Source organism: Lagopus muta, chromosome 4, assembly GCF_023343835.1.
Source record: "Lagopus muta isolate bLagMut1 chromosome 4, bLagMut1 primary, whole genome shotgun sequence".
Taxonomy (NCBI): Eukaryota; Metazoa; Chordata; class Aves; order Galliformes; family Phasianidae; genus Lagopus; species Lagopus muta.
This window is the reverse complement of record NC_064436.1, coordinates 36,136,570-36,151,846: the sequence shown is the minus strand read 5'-3', so window position 1 is coordinate 36,151,846 and position 15,277 is coordinate 36,136,570. Positions and strand designations below refer to the sequence as shown.

General features: G+C 34.2%; 1 long non-coding RNA gene across 1 annotated transcript in view; it reads right to left on the bottom strand.

The window, feature by feature from the left end:
- Window positions 1-13,004, bottom strand: part of LOC125691914 (uncharacterized) — a 63,553-nt gene extending 50,549 nt beyond the window's left edge. The window contains exons 1-4 of the long non-coding RNA XR_007376327.1: window positions 12,514-13,004; window positions 11,371-11,451; window positions 10,151-10,278; window positions 3,139-3,209 (exon numbers count right to left, since the gene is read on the bottom strand). This is a non-coding gene — a long non-coding RNA (uncharacterized LOC125691914). The remainder of the gene's footprint in view (window positions 1-3,138; window positions 3,210-10,150; window positions 10,279-11,370; window positions 11,452-12,513) is intronic.
- Window positions 13,005-15,277: the final 2,273 nt, after the last annotated feature.

Below are 15,277 nucleotides of genomic sequence, written 5' to 3'. Positions count from 1 at the left end.
GCTAAAATACAAGTGGAAATACATTATGGATGTCCTGGAATTGCGACTATTAGATATTTCCTAATTTGTGAGAAAATGACTCTTGATATGTGTTTAACTGAATTCATTTGAATAATATGTATACTCTTGCACATAAAGATATGTTTTTCTCAGTTATTTTAATATGAGTGATACCAACTGTAATCATGTCTACAGGGAAAATATATTTCTAAAGTTGTTATTGAATAATATTCAGACTCTAATTAGATTTTTTGGTGCTTCAAGCCAGCTCAAGCATATCTGTTTTTCAATATTTACCGAGTCCTTACATTTTTCATAGAAAAAGTCAGTTGAAAAATACTGAAAATATACAGTGATAGTCCCCTTATTTCTCATTTCTACTCACTAATTTTCTCTTCAATTTGCACTTAAGAAAGTTTGTCACTTTTGACAGTGTTTTCAAAATCCTATATATAGTTTAGAGCATACAACTCTAATTTTCAAAATCTGTCTAAACATCTTTTAATTTCAGAGAACCATTTGTTTTGCCATTTTTAGGTCCCCAATGTGCTTTAAATCATTTTAGCATAGCTACCTTTAGAATATTTTTGTTTTCCCTTAGTCTTCTTCTCTTCATCTTAAGTTTTGGAATCCATTAGACCTGATGGCCACATGCACTCTTAGCATTAAATGCATACTTGATTATCCTGCTGCTATGCCTCATTGAAAATAGCTCCAGTTTGTGAAGTGGAACAGAAGGAGATCAATAAACATCTATCTGTGTTGTTAGTAGAATACCTCATGTACTATGCACATAGGCTGTGCATAAAGCAGCACTGTAAAAGAAGAGAGAAGCCTTTCAATTACCTCAACAGACATTAATCACTTTGCTTTGTACAATCATTTTCACTTTATGAGTACAGCCAATACCGATGCTAAGCACATAGCCAGGGAACAGAAAGATGGATGCGCATTATAAATATTAACTAAAACACTTTTAGGCTACAAGCTCACTTTGTTTACTTCTTTGAAAGGCTCAATTCTCCATTTTGAAAAGTGTGTAAATGATGTGCCATCATGGTTCTCCTTCAAACCAAAGCTGTTCTCTAATCTCATGGTATTTCTTCCCTATTTTCTCCCTGTAAGACACTAAGATGAATCTCACCTGGAATGATTTTGCTATGTGCAAAATTCAGAGTAACAGTATTTCAGATTACTTTTGAAAGTCCTCTGAAACATGTAATTCATCTTGACTTTTTAGTGAGAACTTCAGCAGCATATAAAATTACTTAGTGAAATCAGAATCACAGTACAAAATAGATGTTCTGTGTCTGAGCTGACCTTTTTGATGAATAAATTACAAACAAAATAACCATTCTTCCCAGACTTGTAGCATGACTCTGCTGTTAATGCATACCACTGAGTATTCAATATTTTGCACAGGAGAAATGAAACGGCAAAGAAATCATCTCCTTTGGGAGGACATTCTCAGGGCAAAAGGAGGAGGACCTTGCGTATACTTAAATTAGGAAGGAAACTGGGAGGAAGGATCATTATTTTTACTCCAAAAAGCTTCCAAATCTTAGGTAGGAGAGATGTATGATGTGGCTAAACTGAGACTGGAAATCATCTGATATTCACACAGGAAGTTTTGTATTGTTCATTATTTCTGCTAAAATTTCTCCAAAAACCGTGAGAATCAAACTGCTTTTGGGGAAAGTTGTGCAAACAATAATGGGCTTGATCACAAAGAGCATATATATGTTATTTCTCTTTCAATGTGTTTCCTTTTTGCTTTCTATTTTTCTGTTTACTTGTTTATTTCCACATTTTGATTTCTCATATTGCAGCTTGTATCTGAGCCTTTGAAACATCTTTCATAAGATTTCAAGAGAAATCTTAATTTTCTTAATATATCTTACAATTAAGATAATCTTAAAATTAAATTATCTTAAAATCTTAAATTTTCTTTCTTTAAAAGACAAAAACTCTCAATTTCCATTCTCATGTTATAAACATTTCAGGACCTTCTTATTTTCAAAACATAGAACCTATTCTTCCTAACGATGTGTGATAATAGCAAAAATGTGTGTTTATTTATGCCTATTTAGAATCATGATGATTATACATTTTGTATTCATTGCTTGCTACTAGTTTAGGAGAGTCCAAAATAATTTTCCTCAATCATGTAATTACAGAATTTGCTACATCTGCATTGTTAGGCTTCAAAGAAGTATGTCAAGTCTCATGCTTCAAACATTTTTTTCTCTCTTCCATGAGCCTCTAATGCACAGAAAGTATAAAAGTATGAACTCCAGAAATTTGTACAACGAGAAAGGAAGGATGGCTTTGCAATAAAAGAATACAAGAGACTTACTGCCTGCCTCAGCAAAGTAGACTTATTTGTACAGGACCTTTTTTTTTGTTTTCCTACAGAGGCATTCCTTTAATTTAGCACCCTACATATTTCCTTTTGCAGGTTTGTTCTCTGTATACTGCTTCATAGATATGCACGGCATCTGATATACATCAGCCAGTGATGTAAAATGTTGCAAGCAACTCATGCACTCTAGGTTCTCATACATTTGAAGAATACAAAATGATAATGCTTTTGGAAATATACTTCTGCACCTCACTGCTTACACATGAAATCTCAGAGGGCAGTAGCATTTGTTGAGCAGAGAGGAATAGCCCTGTGTGAGAAACTTGTTCCAGAATTTCTCAGTAATTTTAAGTATGTCTTCTTCGTGTGCACGTTTCAAGTAGGAAGGAGATTTTTAGAAGCTTATTACAGTTTTCAGCAGAAGACATGCCTCAAATAAATAAGGTTTAAGATCCAGAGTATGCTGTAGTTAGAAGGTCACTTCTCATGCTTATCCTGAAATCCATACAACAGGAGCTTTTCTAGATGTTTTCAAAGAATACAATAATGTAACACTGGGTAGAATTCAGCACTCTGACAACTCTGACAATCTGATTATCAGAATATTTAAAATATTGCATAAAGTGTTCCCCCCCTCCCCTCCAGATAAGACAAGTAAGTAGAACTGAGATGGATATTTTAAGCACACTGAAAAGAAAAAAACAAGGGGGGGGTGGAGAGGAGAGGAGAGAGAGGGTAGAGATTTTTCTATGAATCAAATATTTAGGTTTACTCACGATGGAGGAAATTGGTGAAATTCCTCAAAACAAGATGGCTTTCCTGAGGTAGTGCCCCATGACCGCAGCATCTATGGACAAAACAATGGAAGAACAGAAGATCTGGTCTGAATAAATACCCAGAATCTATTTGATAACTACATTTGCAAGCTCACTTATACTTTGTAAGAATATATATTTGAGTATCCTGGAGACATTTTTCAAATAACTGCATGGCATAGATCTCATATCTTTTGCTAAGTCAAAGCTACAAAGTTATGAACTGGAACTTTTTACTCTCTACTCTGCAAGCCCACAGGAATAAAATGCACTGTTTATTTTATTAAGAAATATTATTAAAACAATCAATCTAGGATGTAAGAATCAAGAACAAGCTTTGTTCTCATACTGTGTGACATCCTATATGTCTTTAAATTACCTTTTAAATCATAAAAATACACTCAGATCTGGCCTCCAGAGCAAAGCTTTATAAAGGAAGACTCAAGGTAGTTATTAATTAAGTAAAACTTGTACATAAGGAGAAATGAATGGTAACCCAACTTTCTTGTGACACTGACCACTTTCTCTGGGTTGAGTTTGCTCAGAAGAATCACAGAGGAGCGTAAAATTGTATGTCAACTGAAAATCAGTCACAAAGTGCAAGTGCATTAATTAAAAACCAATTTTGAAGGAAGCACTTTTTTGTGGGCACTCTCTTTGCACTCTAAGTTTTACTACTAGTACTTTTTAAATTTATTATTTTTGTTTTTAAGAACTATATTTATTTAGAAGTGGCATATTATGAATATACATGAAAGTAGGAAGGCCAAAAAAATAATCCATAATAGAAATTCTTCACTAAGAAGGACATGAAAGACAAGCAGCTTCTCAGATGCTGCATAATGCTTAAATTATATAGACAAGGTAAAATAGGACAAGATGCAACTAAAGCCAGATGCAGAAAGATGGTTATTAAGTCTCCTTCAGTTTTCATCACTGGCAAAGAGTAATTTGTTTCTGTCAGTTTAGGAATCCCACAGCTGTCAGCAAGAGCAAGAAATATTCTCCTATAAATTGTATCTGCAGACATTCGACAAGTTTGAAGCCATTTACTTGTGAGAGTAGAGCATAGAGTCAAGAATTCTGCTGTGGCCACTGAGTGTGATTATGAAAGACAGCAGTGTGTTACAAGCTATGGCAGAATCTGGCACAGGGATTTGTGTTTCTTGTGAATGCCCCAGTGACCCTAATGCCAATGAGAGGATACTGTACTGTAGAGGGACATTTGTGGAAACACAGCTGGGCATATTCTGATGGGGGAAAACCAGCTTCCTACTCAAGGAAAGCTAACTTAACATCACCTTCAGCACAACTTGTCCAGGTGATCCTACACAGAATCATAAGAGTTGGAAGAGATCTCTGCAGACAGGAATGAATGAAGAAGTTCCTAAGGCTCTTTTCTTCTTGAACAGAAGGGCAAAGAGTGATTAGACAAAGATTTAGCAGGACTTCACCAATATATGAGTCACCAAAAGAAATAATTTTCACTAGGTGATGTATGATTGGGATATAACACTCCTTATGCTCCAGGTACCCGATAAAGTAGTGCAATTATGTACTCACGCAGTTTCAAAACCTCACTCTAAGCCTTATGCTGCTACAGTAGAGCAGATTTGAGCCTATTGATTAGATATCTATTTATGGTATAAAGGTACTTCACTGTATAAAGACTTTTTTTTTTTTTAACAGAATCTTATTTCTCTGTGGGGAAAAAAATATTTTAACTTAAATAAAATGATCAATTTGAGAAAAATTAAGTAATATGTTTAATAAAATCATAAAATGCAATTTTAAGCTGCAGTGAGCTGAATAAAATATGAAACAGGAGCTTGCATTTTTTATTAGAGTTCATTAATCTTGTTAATGACTTATTGAGTATCTTTAGTCACTGAGCATGATAAAAATTGATCCCAGTGGCTACACTGTTATATGCTTTAGCAACTCCTTTTTACAGCTGCGTTCAACTATTTCTCCAGTCCGTTCTTGCAACATTGCAGGCAACACTACAGCATGTGTGATTTATGGATGGGAAATACTTTAAAAGCTTTAACACTGTCCTGAACTGAATACAAATACTTTATTTTTTTCTCTCTTGCATATATGGCTACTCAACAACAGAATAACTTATCTATGAAGACAGTCTATCAGCTTTGCTTTACATTTTTATCTGTCCCAAGCTTACTGCAACTCCGTTTTAGATGTAGAATATTCAAATAAATTTTAAACACACAGTAATAGGAGTCCAGTCCCAAGTTACAAAGTTTAAATGCACTCAGGATATCCAGCTATGCAGAAGAACCCTTCAATTAACTCCTTGCAAAACAAACAGCTTGATTCAAAATGCTGCCTGGGCTTGATTGTGGCTTTGTGCCTTCCCAAAGAACTCTGCTGGTTGCCACTGAAACTGCCTTCCAGACTTCAAAATAGATCCCTGTGTGTACATTAAGCTCAAATTGAAAGGATGCCATCTGAGATAAATTAATACTCTTCTGTGATAAAGCTTTATGATGTCCTAACCCATACTAGCTTAAAGAGTCAGCCATACAGTGACAAAGAAAATATACCAAAGATCTATAAAAATCATGCTGAAATAAATACAGTCCAGTATTTTGTGTGCTTTGTGCAGGCAGTGGAAAAGTATTTGATGTGCTGTAATATAAAAAAAAAAAAAAAAAAAGGATCACATTATAGTCCACATTCCCCCATTTTATTGACACATAAAACACAGTACAACACAATAAGCTCAAGCTTGAAAGACGCAATGCCTACAATATAAACAGAAATCCTGGAGGGAGGAGCGAATAATGTAATTAGCGTGCCAAATAAATGTTAACCACTCTAACTGATGACTGTCAAATAAACCTGCTTATAAATGAAGACTGAGATAGGACTGCTGGCTTTGAAGCTTTTGTTATTCTACCTGTCATATGTACGTTTTTTTCTCTTCTGAAGAAAGTTTACAAGCCAATAGCCATGCATTTACAATTACATGTTTAAATGAAAGTTAGAAACATTTAGGGACAACCTGAATACGATGAACTCAAATGGGAGTTCATAATACACATTAAAACCAATTATATCAAGCTTTATGTCTAAGTAAAACTGAAGCAACTGCCAGCATCATTAAATGATGCTATCAACTTACAAATTCAGTAAATGAAAAAAGGAGAACTGGGAAGACAGATAACTCCCCTTTCTTCCTCTCCCTCCCCCCCCAAAAAAGGATGGAGTTCAGATAATATATCACTACAGAAAGCACTATTAACTTTATCATAACACATTTAACTCCAATAAAGTTTAGAAAAAATAGCACTATGATTTTATGTTTGAAAAAGGTTGTATTTGTTATAAATGAAAGCTATTTAAATTCAAATCCTTTATTAAGCATGGCACAACTTTGTCGTACCAACTAAACGTTTTTTCATGCAAAGCATTTAGATCTCTGTATATTCTCTGCTCTGATCCCCAGTTCCTTAATTGGGCAAAATCTTCTTGGATTTACAGTCTTTCCTTTAATACATGGTACCAGCAAAGATCAAACTGAAAATAGGCTCCATCTACTTTCTATCTCAAGGCTATTTATCATTTATAATCTCATTTATCTTGCTTCAAGGGCACTGATGAATTAACTAACTAAAGATTGCAATTAATAATCAAAAATTTTTAAAAAATATATATTTTTTTCCCCAATCTCAGAGATAGTACCTCACTACTGTTGTTTCGTAGGCTTTTGTTTCTTTTCTTTCTATTGTTACTTTTGCTTATAAAAATCAAGAACTTTGACAAAATGTTTGAGTCAGTGATATACCTGCAATCCACTGGAAAGCATGCCATGACAATTGATTTGTAGGTGACCCAGTCAGCAGAAACAAATATGCTCATTTATTTTAGAATATAGAAATAATCAAATGTTTTCAGAATAGCCTAGGTAGATATGGTGAAAAAATCAAAAGCTGCACACTCGTTTCAAATGTTTAGGAAGAAAGACTTTTTGCTAAAGCAGTGCATAATGTACTCTTGAAATTAATTTTTTTACTCTTGGGCTGGAATCCTGATGTTACTCCTATTTAGAGGGCAGCACATTTAGTCATCTATTTATATGGCTCATATATGATATGATACTCATATATGAGCCATATATATGATATATATATATATATATATATATATAAGGCTTTTACGTACAAATATAACCATATACCATGTACATATGGCTCATAAGGCAGATGAAGTCTTCCATGTATGACACACTCTCTTATGTATATCACAGCACGCAGAGGAGACACTGTTTTGGAATAAAAGCATTTTCCAACTGGTAAGCAGTTGTAGGCTGCAGTGTGTGGCAAGCCTTTCCCCAGAATGTAGTTACTAGTAAGAAAGAGTGTAGTACTTTAATAGATTAGCTCATTTTGTTTACATTATCACGCCTGATGAGTGCTATAAAAATCCTCTATTCAAGTTACTGCTTTAGTCTTTGATATTTCAGGAGGCATAATTAATTTCCTTCAGAGAATATGAAACGGCTGCAGTTCTGCTCCCTTCGTTTCTTGCTTACACAAGCCAGGCTGTCACTATGGCTTATCAGTACTGTCATTCAGGGGACTGTATACTTTGTTTTTCAGTTCTTTCTCCAGCTGAAGATGGAGAGTATAATGAATGCTTACAAAATGAAGAAATTCAGAGAAGCTTATTAACATGTACTTACATATATTTGTTGTGCTTTGCAGTTAACTTTTCTTCCAGTTGTATTTCTTTTTACTAAAAATAGATAACAACTTCAGTCTCTTTTTGGTCTTCCACTTTAATTTCTGGATTATCTTTCAGTATGAATTGTACACGGTTTCACCCATGTTTCTGCAGTGCAACAGATCTTGTCATTTTACCCAAGAGTCCCGAAGTAATTAATAAATTCCTTTTAGTACCATGTTAAATGATACCACTAAGCATTCTTTTTTCCAATCCAAAAAAACCTTGTTTCCTGGGATTTTATCCACCTTTTAGACTAAGGAAAATCATTGTAGCTTATCACATACAGTTTTGCTTTTCCCTTTTGAAAATGGAAGCTTTCTGAGATCTATTAAGTATTAGATTTGTTGTATGTCCCTGGCACCTTAAATAATAGATTTTTTTTTTTTTTTACAGTGTTTTTTTTTTTTAACCTTCACTGTTATTTATTGCCAGTATAGAGGGATACTTTGAAAATACTAACTGCATTAAGAACAACAATTAAGAAAAGTTCCCCAATCTGAATGCTATTCTCCAACTGTTTTCAACCACCAGGATAATCTTTGTGGAAAAAAGCACACGTGAGTTACAGGTTTGGAGAAACAGCCTGAGAAAAAACACCTGCAATAAAACTCAGTAGGACTCTTCAGGCATACAGGTAGGAGAAACTTAGCAATCTCCTCTCCCCCCAGAAATAAAACAAATAAATCCAAATTAATTCCTAGTTCAGGAACCTGTTCATCACATAAATTCAGGCATTCATGTGCTGTTGGATAAGTAGGCACCCACATCTTGGATTGGAATACTTCCACAGTATTCAGTGTTTTTTCACTGATTCTTGAAATATTTAACTTGAATAATGAGGCCATTAATAATACAAGACTGAATGAGGGGTATTATACTACTGCCTATCAGACAAGAATATTAATCATTCACTACAAGAATTAGAGTCAAAGAGGATATTTCACATACCCAGATCTTGCCAGGTAAGCAATTTCTGCTCCTACAAAGAGCTAATCACATTTTTTCCACATGCTATAGGTGCTCTAACTGTCCATACTTTCAGTATCTGGAAGCTTAACCTTGCTTTTATCTACATTACATTTTCACAGGTATCAATTCATTAAAGTCAAGGGATTTACTCGTTTTAATAAACAAAATAGAGAACGGATTATCAATTTTGCTCTAGAAAGTAGCTCTGGATAATACATATGAATTCTTTGTTATTCCTTTCACATTTTCAGTATGTAGATAAAAACGTTAGTGTTCACAGTAAAAATATGAGGATTGTTTTCACATTATTGTACCTATATAAAGAAAGTAAGTTAAATCTTGCAAGCTGCCTCATCTTGTTTATCTCTTCTGTATAAATTTTGCTCTACTGATGAAGTAAATAGAGTACGAAAACTCAGAGCTATTATTCTATCAGGATCATCACTGAGGTACATGATAGAGAGAACAACCATGTTTCAGAATTCTCTGTAGCTACATGCAAAAAATACATTTCTACCTATTGCCTCATTTTTGTTCAAATAAATTCTTTACTAGAATATATCATTGATGTCTTTTCACATCAGGATGACAGCTAACACCCACTTGGAATTTATGTGTCTTCCCCAAGTTTACTGTGTTCACTTGTTCATGAATTCTGTGAAGAAAAAAAAAATGAAACAAAAGACCTGGGAAAAATCTACACAGCAGTTATGGAATAACATCTGCATTAATAAATCCAGCTGCTAAAAGTCTCTGTGGGACCTTCCTTCTTTTGGAATATTTTTGGTAAAACCAAACCATCAACTAACAATATAATGTTAGAAACACTACTGTATCTCATCAGGGAGGGTCATGAGGCTGACTTACCAGTTTGATAAAATAGGTTTGATCCAATGGCATTGAAAAGAAGGGCATAAAATTTTATCAGCTGTTTTCACCAGTCTGAGATCGTCTCTTTCTTCACTTAACAAAAGAATCCTAAGTGTTTAATGCTTGAAACAAAACATTAAAGAACTAGCTCTTATGTCCTTCATTCACTGTTTTAACAACAAGGCATGATATTCTTTTAAGATTTTTTTTATTCTTTTAAGATTATTGACATTCCAGGTAAACTGTAAAAAGCAAAAAAAAAAACACTCAAAGAGATTTTTGAGTATGTTGACATGTACATGAATTGTACGTGAATCTTGCAGAATCAATAAACAATGCTATAACCACGTTGCAGTATAAATGACAGTAAAACTCAGGGACTTACTAATTCTGTGCTAGGACCATGCGCTCCAGCAGTGATGTGAATGAAGCTGCAGGTGAGTCCACATTCAGGGAAAAAACACAAGTTCTCTGTAACATTCAGTAATAGGCCTCTGTCTTGTTCCTCAGTGCCTGCAAATCAGAGTAAGTATGAACTGCATCATAACTTCTATGGGACATAGAATTCACTGGACATTTCTGCAGACTTCTAGCTATGTAGGACCCCACACTGTCACATACTACAAAATGCTTCTTTACAAACTAACAACATGATACAAAACACAGGATATTTTTCTCTTCATCTGCTCTTATGTTTTATGTTTATTTCACAGGGAAGAGGAGAAAATGACAGGAATAAGAGTATTCTGAGGTTAAAAAAAGATGTAAAGAAATGGATATTTTGAGGAATATTTTGGACGCATTTAAGCAGGGCTTGGATTTTTGTAAGATGATGCACGTTAGTTCTTATTATTCTGTAATTTTGAAAGCATTTCTGAAAGATGCCCTGGAATTCCCAAAGACAATATGCTTACTTATGTATTGATATATGGGTTTAAACTCTTAACCACTTATATCTCTAGGGCTGACTTTAAGCTGCTTCAAATGCATTTCATCAACTTCATCTAAACAATCATAATCACTATGTTTAATGAATTGCCTAACAAATATAATTCTGCTCCTTGGACAAAGATTTGAGAATTCAGGTAAACAGCTGTCAATCACCTAGCCAGCTGTCAGTGCCTAACTGGAATTAATTTTAAAAAGGAGCCAAATACTCTTTGTAAGGCAGAAGGGATCTCCATTGACTTAGTAGAGTTTACAAGCTTAACAGCATTTCACACTAGGTAAGCTCACATTTTACTTTTAATTCTCATATGCTCCTGTTTTGGAATATTTTCTCTATTTCAGAAGAACATCTCTGGATGTTACCAGTACTATCTCAGTTTTTCTACATAACTCAAATTGAGATAGATATTCTATCATAGAAATTAAATGGAGTCAAGACAAGAGCACTAAAACGACGGTGCAGCAGAGAAAACTGAAAGCAGTAAGTGGTTTTGTATCAGCACTTTTATATCAGACAATTTTTCCACACATGTAGGCTTCCCAACATATTCTTTTTGTCACTGTAATCACTGTCATCAAATATTTGTGAATGCCATTGCGAAGACTAACATAAACAGTTAACATAAAACCATATAAATTATTTCATATTTATCTTACCTGCATGACAGAAACGCTGAAAATCCCAGAATAAAACTGAAGCTTCTAATTTGACTTAATGAATTCAGTTTGAAGGAGTGTCTACAAATGACAAAATGTGGTACAAAATTATCCTAAAGAAATATGTTTTCTCCTATGAGGAACAGGAATATCTCAGAAGTTTTAATTCTGCACACGCCTACATATAACAGAACAGTGGATATGAGTAAACCTCATATATGTTTATTCACAGAAACATATCACACTGCCTTCATGGTGTAAGTTACACAACAAAGTCTTTACTAATCTTTTACACATTTTTATTAAAGAAAAAAATCTGCTTCATAGTAACAGAAATGCTTATATTTACTAAGCTGAAAGTTTTCATATATGAAGAGTAAACAAAAATATCACCATAATATTTAAGAATACTGAGGTATTTTATACAAACTAGCACTTCTTATCAATCTGATTTCTGACTTTTTTGAATCATTTACATACGATAATAAAAAAAAAGGAGATACTGTATGCATGTACTGAAAAGAGCATTGTCCATAACTTTTTTGCAAGAATATCCAGTGTTTCCTTCATTATATTATAAAAATTATCATTTAAAAGCAATATATTAGGCCGAATAGTAGGATCTTAATTTTTCATCATTATTAGATTCAGCTAGAATTAATTCAATATTTTTCATAGACATTTAGCAGAAGCATATTTTTCTTAATAAATATGTGAATTAATGAAGAAATAGAGAAGAGTCTTTGAATTATAACCTGGGTCATTTTTTCAATTAGAAAGTAGCTATAAAAATAAAGACAAGATTTGTCCCAATGCATTACCATCACCCAAATCATTCTGATCCATAAATTTGCTAATCAAGATTAATCTACCAGAGCTTTTTTTTCCACTAGCTGACTCCATCATCGATCCAATACATGATGTAATTTCCATTAATAAATACTCCATCATACAGGTTATTTATTTCATAATGAAAACAGAATAATATCAAAACCTCTGCAGAAAAGGTTTCCAAAGATCAGATTTAAATAACCGTAAAATAGATTAGTTGCATGTATTTGGTAATACAAGTCTCTCCTTCATAGTTTCAGAAAGACAAAAAGAAAAGCCAGGACAAAGAAAATCATAAAGTGTTCTTCTTACTCTCTCAGCAATTAGGGATTGTGAGGATGCTTTTCCTGCATGGTAAAGAAAAAAGAAAAAAGACAAGTTAACAGATGCCACCTCATTCTTCTGCTGACTATTCATGTTGTAACACCATACAGCTAACAAGGAAACTCAATTTTAAGTTCAAAAAGGGATTGTGGAGGTCCTTGTAACACTCTGACTGAACTAGCTATTATTTCATTGCCATTAATTATTGAATGGTGTGCCTTATTAGTAATAATTATTTTATCCTTATTATCATATCCTATCACTTTCTAATTGCTATCATTGAACTAAACCACTGAAACTATCATACTTCACAATTAGTTAAAAAATTTAATATTTAGTGATGGGACAACTAGAAAAGATTCTGTCAGTTTTTTCCCAAAAGCCAGCAAACAGTTGCAAAACATGGGCTGCAAGGGCAATAAATACAATAGACAGATGGCAGCCTGCAGAGCATGTCAACCTGGGGCCTTCTGCAGCTCTTCGGAGGCTGCCGCCATTTGGAAATAGCTGTATTTCGACTGCAGCCTCGTCCTACAGCTACACTGTGTCTTGTGACACACACCTCACACATTACATTGTGGGATTGGAGTAAGGACTTCAGCTCTTTCAGCATCAGAAACGTACCTACAGCTCCCGTGATCAGGGCTCAAAGGAAGTCAGAGGTTGTACAGGCATGTAAGTAATCAGTTTTCAAAATCTTAGGAGGAATAATTTTCAACCAAATTCAAAAAAATTTTGACCAAAATTTTTTTCCTTGAGATTAATAAAACAGAAATATTTAAATAAAACATCATTATTTGTATTCACCAAAATTTTCTAGCATATATAATTTAGTAAAGTTTGCTAGCCCTCTCTAGTCCTTGAATCTTATGCCCTCTAGTCTTATGTCCAAGCAGCAGGACACTCTGATGAAGAAATATAGGAATAAGGAAAAAAGACTTCTCCTTATTGTTTATGGAGATCTGCCCCACCATCTCCCTGTGGCCATCACTGCCATACGTACAGTAATTCAGAGTTTGTCATACAGACAGAAAGCTAAAAAAAAAAAAAAGAATAATTGGTTTGGTGCAGAAGATGAAAACACATTGAATTTAAAACCAAAAACTTCTGTCTGATCTTTTTGTCAAATATTTGATGCAGCAATGCTATCCAGCTAATGAAACAATTATATAGTCTCCCACAGCACAAATTTCATTTGTCCTGTTTCTTTTATGATGTTTTCCTTCCACTTCAGTATTCCCTACTTTTCCTTCTCCATATCTTTCCCAAGGTCTCCCTATGATAAGCGAGAGGCCTTCAGTGCTTTTTCCAGTCTTTGGTTACTTCCAGCTACCTTCCCCATCTTTCACTGAATAGAGGGACTGGAGGCAGAAGGAGGGCACTGGCTTCTGCTAATATTTATGGTTTGGCAAGTGCTCTTGGAATAGATGGGCGCTGAATTTTAATTTGCATTGTGCATGCTTCCTCTCTGTGAGCCATACATTAACCATCCCTCCACTTCTCAGTCAAGGAATTTCATGAAAGCACAGGATAGCTATCTTCTCTTTTCTTGGTTAAAATTGTCTGTTAAGTTAATGAGGAAGAAGGAGAGAAAAGGCCTCAAGTACAAACTAGCTAAAGCACAGTGATGAGCAAAAGTATCATCTACTTGAGAAAAGAAACTTGCAAGCCAGATGCTGAATGAAGTCTGTTTTTAATGAGACCACCTCCTCTAGTACACTAGAGATATCAGTCTCCAAACATCTCAGAAAGGGAAAATGAGGCCTGGATTTCCTGGAGATGTGCAACAAACAGAATCAGTACTACCATTATGTGAAGGATGCTTCTACATCTTTTCTCACTTAATGAATATTTTCCTTCTGCACATCTCTTAGAAAGTCAGTCCCAAGCCATGCAATTCTCCAACGCTGTCTCTCAATTTAAACAGCAGGTAATATTCCTTATAATGAATACAACTGCTTTGTGTACCATGTGCCTAGGCTCTATTACAATTTATTTGCTAGGAGAAAATAAATTAAAAAAAAAAAAAAAAAAGGTGAAAACAGTTGATTCTGAGGAAATTTATAAGATAAAAGAAACAAATGAAGTACAAGATAAAAAAAAAAATTAGAAAGAGAATGAAGTAATTAATGCATTAAGGATTCACCTGTTCCTACCAGTCCCTCCAATGAGATCTAATGTGAAACCTTGTGTGGATTAGCTTTGTAGATGTATTTTACTACCTAAGAAGTTGTGCTCATATTCTAACAGGGATTATAGATATTCTAGTAGGAGGGACCCCCAAGCCCCTTGTAAGCACTACTCTTAGTTTCTTTATTTCAACTTGATTTGCATCTATCCATACATGGTTCTCTGTTTTTCCTTGAAAGATTCTTCACTAGCCACACTTTTACTTTATATTCTATACATTGAATCCATCATCTGTTTTCTCCATAAAACATTGTGGATGAGGAAATGAAGACTTATTTCCTGTATATTGTGCTACGCAGTCAGCCAATAATCTAAGAATTCTGCTATATTTTGATTTATATTTACACAGCACAGATAGAAATCCCCATTTTGAAAGTTTGGAATGCAACTGCATCTGTAGGAATTATTTTTATATCTGGAAAGTTTGAGTCACTCGCCACACTGATTGTTAATTTCAAATATAAACTTTTTTAATATCCAGAGTAACGTTCATGTTGAAGCTCTCCCCAAACATGGACCCTTGCTTTCTGTGGCCATACTTTACCGTCAGTAAAGAAAGGAC